Source organism: Penaeus chinensis, chromosome 1 (assembly GCF_019202785.1).
Source record: "Penaeus chinensis breed Huanghai No. 1 chromosome 1, ASM1920278v2, whole genome shotgun sequence".
Lineage (NCBI taxonomy): Eukaryota > Metazoa > Arthropoda > Malacostraca > Decapoda > Penaeidae > Penaeus > Penaeus chinensis.
The window spans coordinates 27,024,912-27,037,411 of NC_061819.1; positions in this window are offsets into that span (position 1 = coordinate 27,024,912).

Sequence of the window (12,500 nt, forward strand, 5' to 3'; positions counted from 1 at the left end):
AGACCACACTCTCACCTTGTTTGGGAATTTTACTTGTGCGCTCTGGTAGGTGGGTTGGTCCTTCTATAAGCTCATACTTATAACGAATTTTCGTCTGTCCATCAGTATTTCTATCGAACACACATCGCAGAACATAAGATGAAAATAACAATAGAAGTTACAGGATGAATGTGACTCTGTAAAGAAACACTCTAAATAACATCTTCCAGCGATTAACCTTTTTTGTACTAATCACCTTCACGGGAGCTTTTTTGAACCACTGACAGTAAAATTATGCCTTGATGTGTCTCTTTGTAGACTAACTATATAAGTGGGGTGTTTATTTTGTAGCACTATCTTCGTTTGGTTGTTTTGTTATTGTTTATGTATTGGCATTATGAAATTTGGCGCCATTTATGCCTATATATTTACGTTAAATAATGCTGAAACTACACAAAACATAGTCAAAAGGAAGATTGTGTTAGATTTTCTCCCTTTTTTGCTAATCCTCTATGATGGGTCCAATCCTTTCATAGGCCTTTTGTGTTTGCCAGTGCCATGTTTGTTTCGTCGGTTCGCGGTCGTCCTTAAAATATCGATATTGGGGCTAATCATGGCGCCGTGTCCGTTGGCCTGCCTTGTGCAGGCAGTCCAAACGTCATTATCATTTTTTTCTCAGATATAGATACCATAGCAAGTTTTGGCTTTGAGAGACTTTTGGAGAACGGACGGCGTCTTTTTAGGTTAATCAATAGTTTGCAAGCATAACATGGGGGGGTACTGCCGCTGTCTGGAAGAGGTAAGGAGACTTATCTTTCCTGCTACAGAAGAGGAGGCTAGAATCTCCGGAGGTATTATGATTTCCGGGGGGCACCCGCATCTTTTTCTTTATTCTTCGATTTCTTTTCCCTTCGACCGGGTTGTGGGAGGTCGGATGGGAGGTGTGGAGGAGGGATGGGGGGGGTGGTTGGGGGGGGGATTGGGGTGTCGGTTTTGGGTTTACTTCTTGTGTGTTCGGTCGCGTATAAATTAAATATTTGTTGTTGGGGGTTTTTGGTCTTCACACAGCATGTGAGACAGCCCTAGCTGGTATCGTCGAAAAGCGTCAGCGAGGCTGTTCACCGGGAGGGCTCTTCGCTGTTCTTGGTTGGTGGTTCTTTATGTCAGCGTGGCAACCGTTCTCCCTACCTTCTCTCTTAGCGTGAGCACTTAAACATGCTCTTTTGTTGTTGCCGTCTGTGTGTTAGCTGTCATCGCGCGAAAGGAGTGGAGGCGAGTGTGAGTGTGTATTCGGGGCGGGTTGAAGTAGCGTGTGGACAGTACTGAGGTGATGTGATCGTGTTATCGAGGTGAGAGGGGTGTGTGGGCTGAGGGCGGTAGGGTAGCGTGGTGCGGATAGGGTATGTGAGTGGGGTAGGCGGAGTTGGGGGGGAGGGGACGGGTGGGAGATGAGGGGGTGTGGGTAGTGGTTAGGTGTGGACGCGGTACAGTTGAGGTACAGGTGTATAGATGTGTATGTGTGTATGCGTCTTGTTCTGCGAGAGCGCCGACGTCGGTGTTGTATCGCGTGTTGGTGTTAGTTGTAGTGGCTCTCCGTGTTAGTGATGCTATTGGGTGTTATGCGTGGGTGGGGTGTCGCGGGGGGTGGGGGGGGGGGAGGGGGGGGTTTGGGGGGGGTGGGGGGCGTGAGGGGGGGAGGGGGGGGTCTGTGGGGGGGGGGGTTGGGGGGGGGTCAGGGGTGGACAGGGTATTTGGCGGAGGGCGGTTGGGTGGTGCGGGAGGGCTGGGGGTGGCGGGGTGTGGGGGGTTGAGTGGGGCAGCGTGTCGCGGAGGGGGTGGGGGGGACCACCTTAGGAGTATGGCGGAGAGGGTGGGGAGTTATAGAGAGGGCCGGGGTGCGGTGGGGGGGTGGTGGGGGGTTGGGGATAGAGGGAGCGGGCAGGGGGGGGGGTGGTGGGCTGGGGGGTTGTGGCGTGTGTGTCGGGGTAGTGTGTGTGTGTAAGGTGTGTGTGGTGTGGGATGGTGTCTTGTGTGTGTGAGTGTCGTGTCTCGCTTGTGTAAGGTGCTGCTGTTGTGGAGACAGTGCGTGAAAACGGTGTAGTATGATAGAGTGGCTTGTAGTGTGTATGTGTAAGTGTGTGTTTGTGTGTGTGATGTGTTTGTGATGTAAGTGTGTGTGTGTAAGTGTCAGTGGGCTTCAAGTCAAGCTCAACGCACAGCGTAAGCAGTGCTCCTGTGGGAAATTGTGTGTGTGTGAGTGTAAATGTGTGTGTGTGGATGTGACACGTTGTGGTTGTATGGATACGTGTCGTGTAATGTGTGGTGTGGTGTGTGCTGTGTGCAACCTTTGTTGGTATGTGTGTCAAAGTGTGTGTTTTTCTTCTACCTAACCTAGTAAAAATTGTAAAACACTAGCAAAGAATATCTATCCAAAACAATTAACAGGTATGATCCTTCTCTGTATTCATAGTCCTATATGTATGCTTGATAACTGTGTCCATGTAAGTAGTGTGTGCGTTGGGAGATGCGAGGCAGGGATGTGGTGCGTGCTGTACATGCAGTGATGAATGTTCGTGCTGGTTGTGATGTGTAAGTGTGAGTGTGTGACATGTCTGGCTGTGCTGCAAGCTGGTCTTTTTAGAATAAAACTTAAACGATATAAGATAGTCGTCGTACGCTGATATTACGATATTGCATCAAAAAACTAACTAATCTACAAATAAGTGTATAAGAGTGTAATGTTCATATATATAAATATATTAAATATAATATATATATATATCTATATATTATGTTGAGTGTTAAAAATATGTATATATATGTATATATATATATATATATATAGATATAAATATAGAGAGAGAGAGAAGAGATAGAGATAGAGAGAGAGAGAGAGAGAGAGAGTTAGATAGAAGAGAGATGCGAGATATATGTAAATAATATATATATTCTTAATAATATATATATAAAAATATACTATACAGGTATATATGTTTGAGTGAGTATTACCAGAAGACACTAGTATCCATCAATGAATACACTCTATCTCACAATCCAACGACACCAACACACATATCACCCACCCGACAGTACGTGACTTGGCAAAGCAGAAAAAGAAAATTGCTAAAAAAAAAACAAAATGCAAAGAAAAAAGGCAGCAAAATGCCTTCTAAAATTGCACAAAAAAACAAAAACTAGCAAAAACCAAAAAATAAAAAAAGCAGAAAGCATCGCAAAGAGCAATTGCAATTGCAAAGTGAAAAAGGTTGGCAAAAAAGAGGTTTGTCAAAAACAACCAGTATCAAAAACAAGGAAAAAAAAAAAAAAGCGGGTGCAATTATCAACACAAAAAATAAACGAAAAGGCATCCCCCACACAATAAAAAAAGGAACTCAAAAGAAAACTTGCACAAAAGAAAAGCAAAGCAAATAAATTGCCAAAAAAAAAAATAAGTCAAAAAGATTGCACCGCTGCCAAAAAAAAAAAAACAAAAAAAAAAATAGCACAAAAGCAACAAAAACAAAAAAAAAGCACCAAAACGGAAGAATTGCCAAAGCAAAAACAACAAAAAAAACAAAAGCACCAACTCAATAGACAAATAAAGCATCAAAGCGGATCAAAACCACAAAACCCCACAAAAGGCCACAGGCAAAGCCAACGGAACACCCAACACAAGCCAAGCCAAACCCAACCAATACTCCCAAAAGCCAACAGCCGCGCTCCGGCACTCGCGATAACATTCCTCTCCCAACACACCAATCTGCAATTGCACGAACTGTTCAAACGTGTGTGTTTCCACAAACCGGCTTCCCACCTACCCCACACCATTCCCCTTCCTCCTGGACACTAGCGAAGAAACACCTTCTTCCTTCCCACCACAATGCCCTCGCCCCTCGCCGCCCCTCGCCTCTAACCCCCACATACCCATCATCCCCCATCTTCCCCCATCACAAACACCAATATAACCACGGCCTTCACCCAATGCCTCCCTTCCCCCAATCCTCTGCAAAACACCTCCACGCCTCTTCCTCTATTAAAAATGAAATATATAATACCCTCCCCCACAACCCTGCTAAAAATTTTCACGATGCTACCCCCTCCCCCACACCAAACCTCAGTCTTCACCAATCAATCAATTCACGCACGTCTCCTCCCGGCGCCGTGACCTCGCATGACCTCGCCTCGTAACCCACGCACCGCGGCAAAAGGATAGTGTTCGCCACTGGGCTTTGCTATCTGCTTTTTGCCAACTCTCCATCCTACACCCGCTTGCTGACATAGTAAACGAATCAGTGACTCCATTACATTGGTTTGGTGCTGGGATGGGGGGGAGGGGGTAAAGGCTAGGGGCGAGGAAGAGGGAAAGAGAGATTGGTGAGGAGGGAAGAGATAAGTGGGGGGTGTGGATCAAGAGAGAGAAGGGGCGGGGGAATGGAAGAGAGGTGAGAGAGAGAGAGAAGTGGGGAGGGAGAAAGAGAGTCAGTAATTGAGACATGGAGAGAAAATTGCGGGGAGGGAGAGGGAAGAAGGAAGATAGAGAAGAGAGAGAAAAGAGAGAGAGAGAGAGAGAGAGAGTAGAGAGAGAGAGAGGAGAGAGAGAGAGAGAGAAGGGGGAGGGGGGGGGGAAGAGGAGAATAGAAAAAGATGAAAAAAAAACGAGGAATGATTGAGAAAATGAGAGGTGGAAGGGGATAATGCTAGAAAAAGAGGAATTGAGGGAAGAGTGAAAAGAGGCTGAGAGGCATTAAGAGGATAGCGATGAAGACTAGTAAAATTGAGGGAGAGAGAAAAGAGGGGGAGAAGGTAGGAGAGAAAAGTAAGACAAAAGGAGGAAGGGAAAGGGGAGGAAGAGTCGAAAAGGGAGGAAGAAGGAGACAGAAGAAAGGAAAAAAGAGTGGTAAAAGAGAGAGAGGATGTGAATAAGGAGAGGGCAAACGGAAGAGAACAGAGGAGATAGAAAGAAGGAAGTCAAGGGAAAGGAAACAGTAGAAAAAAGGAAAGAGAAAAAAGATAAAAGAAGGGTTGCTGGGGATGTGAAAGGAGGAAAAGGAGAGGAATAGCAAGAATTCGACGATGAAAGAAAAACTGTAAAGACCGAAGAGGAAGAAAGGAAGAAAGCGATGAATAAGGGAGAGGGGGGAAAACGATACAAAAAAGAAAGAACTGGAGGGACAAAGACGGGTAAAAAGGGGAAAAAAAAAAGATATAAGGAGGAAGAGAAGAAAGAAATAAAAAATTAAAAACGACTAGATAGAAAGGGAAAGAAAAAAAAGATGAAAAAGGGTAAGAAGGACGAGGAAGAGAGGCACGAAGATTGGGGGGAAAGGGAAGGGGCTGTGTACCAATCCCCAGAAAACAAACGACACGTGTGTTAATGGGGCCCAAAATCCAATGTGGGGCAGTTGCAAATATTGCCCCGGGGGCAAGAGAGGCCAGCGGGTGGGTAGAACATCGACCAGGGATTTTGGGAAATATTATTGCGTATATAACATATATATAAAATATATATATATATAATATTATATATAATTATATATAAAATATAATGTTTTGGTTTTTTTTTTTTTGTGTGTGTGTGTGTTTTGTGTGTTGTGTGTGAGGTGGTGTGTGTGTGTGCTTTTATATATAATATATATATATATATATATATAATATAAGAGGAGAGAGAGAGAGAGAGAGAGAGAGAGAAGAGAGAGAGAGAGAGATAGGAGAGGAGAAGAGAGAGAGAGAGGAAGAGAGAGAGAGAGAGAGAGAGATAGAATAAAAATATATATATATATATATATATATATAAATATATAAATATGTATATACATTTTTAAAAATAAACATAATATTATATATAATTTGTAAAAATTTACAAAATAGTATATATCAAAAAGTATGTTATACTATTATACACACACTATTTATATACAAAATAAAATACACATTTCACACACATGCACACACACACACACACACAAAAAAAATATATTTATAATATAATATATAAAAATATATATATTTATAGGGTGTGTGTGTGTGTGTGTGTGGTGTGTGTGTGTTGTGGGGTGTGGGTGTGGTTGTATTTTATATATATATATATATATTATATTATAATATTTAATTTTTTAAAAAATTATTTATTTAAAATTTTTATATAAAATATATTTATATATTTTATTTTTATGATGTTGTATTTTTAAGTTTGGGGTTGTTTGTTTGTGTGGGGTGTGTGGGGTGTGTGTGTGTGTGGTGTGTGTGGTGGTTTTTGTGCGTGTTTTTGTGTGTACAAAAACCCTTATACATATTTAAATGAATTTTTGAGTATCATTTAAAAAATCCAAAAATCTTTTTTTTTTTGGGTTTTTGCTGTTTTTTGTAAACGAGGAAAATAAGAGTAAATTTCATTTTTCCCCACACGCAAAGGGCTTTTACCTTTTCATTCGTCCCGTGTTTGGGTCTTTTCTTCCCTGTTTCCCCTTTTTTTTTAATGTTTTTTTCATTTTTTTTTAATTATTTTTAATGTGATTTTTTGGGGGAATTATAATTTAAAAAAATTTTATTAATTATCTTTGGCCATTATCATTTCTAGGGGTAAGGGTTTTTATGTTAAAGATATTGCCCCTAATAAATTTTCGTTATATGGGTTTATGGTTTTAGTAGGTGAAGTAAGGGGTGAAAATTTTTCTTGTTTGGGGGTTTAATAAGGTTGAGAAGGTGATTTTATTATGGTTTTTTGTTTCATTAGCTATGCGCGCCAAAACCCAATATAAATGAAATTTAAATAAAAAAAAAGCCCCCCAAAACCCTACCCTTAAAACCCTACCCACACATAAAAACACATAAAATTTTTTTATAAAAATATTATAAAAAATCCCTTTTTTTGTTGTTTTTATATATATATATAGATATATATATTTTGTTGTTTGTTGTGTGTGGGGTGTGTGGGTGTTATGTTCTTTTTTTATTAAATTTCATACCTACAAACATTTCATTAAAAATACATACCAACCCCCAAAAAAACCCAAAACCCCCCCACCAAAAACCTATTTTTAAAAAATTTAAAAAAATATTGGTTTTGGGAATTGTTCAAAAAATATTATAAAAAAAAAAATTAATATTTTAATTATTTTTTATTTTATAGGGGTTTGGTTACATATGTGTTAAAAATAAATATAAAAAATAAAATAAAAAAATATATATACATAAAAAAACATATATTAAATATTTTAAAAAACATGAAAAATACATATTAAATTTAATTAATAAAAATAAATTTATTTTTGTTGAAAAATTTAAAATTTTAAAATAAAAAATGCTTAATACGTATATATATATATTATCTATCAACACATGTACACACACGGGATAAAATATTTATATATATATTAAAATAAAATATAAATAAAAAAAATAAATATAAAACATTATTTTATAAATAAAAGGGGGGGGGAAATAGGGAAAAATAAAAATTTAGTAAAATATATATATATTATTAAAATTTTATATAAAAAAAAAAAAAAAAAAAAAATAGAAAAAAAACCCGATTTTAAATATATACATACAAAAAAATAAAAAAAAATATCATATTATATATTATAATAAATAAATTTTTTTCTAAAAAAAAAAAATAAATTATAACCCATATTATAAATTAATATAATTGTTGTGAAAAATTTGTTTTTATTTTTTTATTTTTAATTTTTTTTTTTTGTGTGTTGTGTGGTTTGTGTGTGTCCAAAAGGTACACAAAAAACTTTAAAAGTTTTAAAATACATTATATATATAAAAATATTATAAAAATTCCAAAAATTTGTATGCTTTTTCCCCCCCGGGGCATAAAGGAAGCAAAAACCCGCTATAAGAGAAGACACGGAGCGTGGATGATGAAAATGAACCGTGATAGATTCATACACAAGCCCACACTGCTATAAACTGCGAGTCCCCTGATGCTCATCGCTTTATCTCGACATTCGCGTCAGACGGAAAATCGGGGGGGGGGGTGGGGGGCGGAAAGAAAGGAAAGAGAAGATAAAGCGAAGGAGAGGTGGAGGAAGGGGGGAATGAGGGAGGAGGGGTGAGAGGTGAAGGGAGGAGAGGAGGATTATTTTAAGGAGAATTTTTAAGGGGAGGAATTTGGGGAAGTGAATGGATTTAAGGATATTCGTACCTACGTAAGTAGTGTTTGTGTGGGGTGGGGTGTGTGTGTGTGTGAGATAGTGGACTGGAGGAGGAAAAAAAGAAGAAAAGATAAAAAGGAAAACGTTCAAAAAGAAAGAAGAAATATACGAGACGTAGACAGAAGTGAAGGAGAGGCCGACAAAAAGGAAGGGGAGAGTGTTACGAAAATGGGAAAGGGGAAAAAAAAAAAGAGGAAAAAAAGGGGGAAAGGTAAGGGTCACAAAAAAATGAAGAAAAGAGAGGAGGGGGAGAGGAAAGGGGGGGAGAAGAAGAAAATAAAGAGAAAAAAACTTTTAAGAGAGGAAAATAGAGAACGGTAGAAATGGGTAGAAAGAAAGGAAAATGAAAAAAACGAGAGGGAATGAGAGGAGAAAAAGAAGAAAAAGAAGAAAAGAGAGATGGTAGAAGAGAGACAGAGAGTATAAAGTGGGGAATGAAATACGATGAGGGAAAGAACAGAGAGGAGATAAAAAGGGTGAGTGAAGGAGGAGAAAGAAAAAAAGGGAAAAGAGTTGAGAAGAGGAGAGTGAAGAGAGGAAGAGAAAAGGGGAGAGAAATAAGGGAAAGGAAAAGGAGAGGAGAGAAAGGAAAGAGAGGAGAAGGATAAAAAAGGAAAGACAAGAGAAGGAGGGAAAGGAGAGAGCGAGAGGAGGAGGGAGGAGAGAGGGAAATAAGCGAAGCAGGCGGAGAAGGAGGGGAAGGAGAGAGGAGGGGGGAGGAGAGAGGGAAATAAGCGGAGCAGGCGGAGAAGAGGGGGAGCGAGGGGGGGTTTGGGGCCCGAGCGCGGAGGACGACATTTCCGGCGGCCAATCGCAGATGATTTAAAGATCCGATCGGCGACCCTCTTAGACACACAGCTCCCCGGCGGCCGATAGAAAACCCGGCCCCGGGGCCCTTTTGCGAAATCATTTTCTCTTTTCGCCTTGAATGTCTCCAGATTCCCCCGGTTCCCCTGCGGTTCTCCTGCGGTTCGCCCTGCCTCGCCCTGGATCTCCGTGGTTCAATTCCACCCTGGAGGATCGACGCGTCCGGCCGCCGGCAATTCGCTCGATGACTGATCGGACGCGAATCGGCCCCCCTGGGGCAGGGGGGGGGGGGGGGGGGAGTTAATTATGTGTGTATTTGGGGGGGAGGCTTGTGGTACGATGTGTATATGTATTGAATACACACACAACATAATGTAAATATATATATATATATATATATAAAAATATATACAATTATTATACTTATATAATATAATATATATATATATATATATATTATAAACATATATTTACATATAAATATATATATATGATATATATATATATATATATAAAAATTTATTTATTTATAGACTATGGATTACACTAATCATATATAAAAATATACATATACTATACATATATGTGTATATGGGTATATCTCTACAGGTAGTATGATGATACGAGTATATAAAGGTATATATGAATATATATATATATTTACAGATATATTTGGGTGGGAGGTTGTGGGAAACATATATGTAGTTGAGCCAGACAAAATCAATACACACTCACAAACACACAGTATCTGATTATATATATATTTGATAAGCCGTTAGTGAATTTATATATAGGATAGTTTTAGAAAGATGGTTTAAGTATTTGTAGTGGTGTATCATGGAGGTGTGAGTGAGGGTAGTAAGAGTGAGTGCTTGGGGAGGTAGTTAGAGATGTTGTTGGTTATAGTCGCTGTGTTTTTTGTCAGAGTGAGTTGTGAGTGAGAGTGGAAGAGTAGGGGTCGGGGTGGGTTGTGTGGGTGGGGGGGGGGGGGGGGGGGGGGGGTTGTTTTTGGAGGGTGGGGGACTGTGGGGGTGTGTGTGGTGTGGGGGTGTGGGATGATGAGTTGGTGTCGCGGGGGGGGGGGGGGGGGGATGTGGAGTGTTGGTTGTGTGTTGTTTTTTTTGTGTTTGACATATATTAATTATTGGTGACAGGTGTATGTAAGTATTTGATATTATATATGTGTGTGGGGACAAGGGAGGTGGGGGGGGGGGGGGGGTGGGGGGGGGGGGGGGGGTGGGGGAGTGGCGCAGTGAGGGGGGAGTAGGAGGGGGGTCTAGTATACATAGTATATACTCTGGGTTTGGTAAGTATATGTCTAGTGGTATTGTAGGTGTTACGTGAGCATAGAGTGGTATGTAACGGTTGAATAATGGACGATTGTGGATGTGAGTGATAGTTACACACTGAGAGTAATGTACTATAGCGTGAAAGGGGACTCATATACAGGTGTAGTTTATTCAATAAGTAATGAGTTTAGTTAATATTGCAGGAGTGGTGATGACTAGAGTTATGGGAGGGTTTGATTGAGGGGGGTTTGTTGGATAGGGGATATGGTGTGATGTGTGGGTGTGGATGTGTAGTGTGGGTGGGTGGAGTGGTGTAGTGACTTCCTAGTGTCAGTAGTGGAGTTAGTGTTGTGAGATGAGTTGTGAGGGTGGATGGTGTAGGGTGTTGTCTGGGGTTTGGTGTGGTAGGAGTATTGTGGGTGAGGGGGTGGTATGTTGTGTTGTTTGTATGGTTGTGGTGTTTGCTCTGGGTAGGAGGGGATTAGGGTTCTAGGATGGTCTGAGGGAGATGAGTAGAGAACTTGGATGTATTAGGGGGGTGTGAGGTGGAGTGGGTGTGGGGTGTGTATGTGGAATGAGTGGGTGTTATGAGGTGTGGGAGGAGAGGGTAGTAGGTGTGTGAGGGTGTGGGATGTGTGTGTTTGTGGTGTGTGTTTGGAGTATTTAATGTGTGTGAGTTGGGAGGGATGATTGGGGTGTCTGTGGGATGTGGGGTGAGTTGAGGTAGCTGAGAGGATGTATCTGGTGGGTTGGTTGTAGGTATGGTGGGTGGGGTGTGGGTATGAGGATGTAGTGGGGTGCTTGTAGGATGTGATCAGGTCAGAGAGGAGGACTTTGAGGGGTATGGGAGTGTATTGGGTCTTTGTTAGATTATGTGTGGTGTCTGTTCTAATAGTGTGAGATTAGATAGGTTGAGAGTTGATGTGTGAAGAGTGTGGGACCAGTAATCATCGGATGCACACACAAGTCAGTCACATGAGGGAGGGAGGCTTGAAGAATGTGGTTTAGTGGTGGACATGACTATAAGCTACATTGTGTGAATCAGTATATATGTGTGAGTTATGCGATTAGAGGAGGAAATTGTCTAATGGACAAGAGAGTGTTCAATAGTCGGAAGAGGATTTCATTGGATACAGAGAGAGTGAAAGGTGTGAGAAAACATAGTTTGCTGAGCAGTTATTTGTGGGTGAAGAAGTTTTGAGTATGATGGTCAGGAGTCAGTGATATCGGTGTTGGTGAGATCAGGGTGTGCGGGTGTGTGAGCTGGGTGGATGAATACGTGTGTAGATCTGATGTGAGGGGGGTAGGGAGATGACAGTGGGTGAGTGGATGAGAGGTGATAGTGAGAGACTGAGTGTTAGAGTGGTGAGGTGAGTCCTAGGTTGAAGTGACGAGAGAAGTGTGGAGGATGAAGATGGTTGGGTGGGAGAGCAGGTTGGAATATGGTATGAGTGGAGTGTCAAGATGATATGGTATGACGGAGTCACACGTCACACAGAGATGAGAGGAAAGCTTACAAAGAGAGAGAGATATAAGTACAAAAACAGTGACAGAGAACATAAGATATACAATTCAGGTATCCGATGAATCAGTATCTGTTTAGAAAATTGATAATAGGAATTTGGAGAATAGTCAAGTATTTATTTATCAGTGTCTAGATGATTTTCAAGATATGGCTTGTCGATATATGCGTGGGAATATGATAGATCTCTACAGAGATGAGTCTCTATTATCTTTTGAGCGTAAGGAGATCAACTTCGAAATCAAGGACTATTCAGTCTCCCATCTCTATCTATCAATGCACATTGAGGACTATTCTTTGTGTCATGTAACTGGCAAGGGTTGATGAGTAAATGCATGCTTAGAGTGGTGTTATATTTCTTTAGTGAGAAACACTAAACACAATTAGTATACTCAGTGTCTATGACACTGAGTGTACACAGTAGGGGTGAGGTGGTGTTCAGAGGGTGAGGGTTGAGTGGGAGAGAGAAGGAGAAACAGTAGGAGTCTATCGTTTTAATCAATTTCTCAATAAGTAGTCAGTACCGTGTTTTGGTTCATTATACGTTATTATACAGGTTTGGGTTTAGTTAGTGTTCATGACATATGTGGTAGATGCTTGCAACGAGCGTGTAGAGCATGGATAATACTTTACTCTAACATCGACGATCTGCTGATCTTCTATCTCTCGTCTCTACACCAACAACATACAATCATTAGATCTATGCTACAACACATTCATATATCTAATAGATATTAT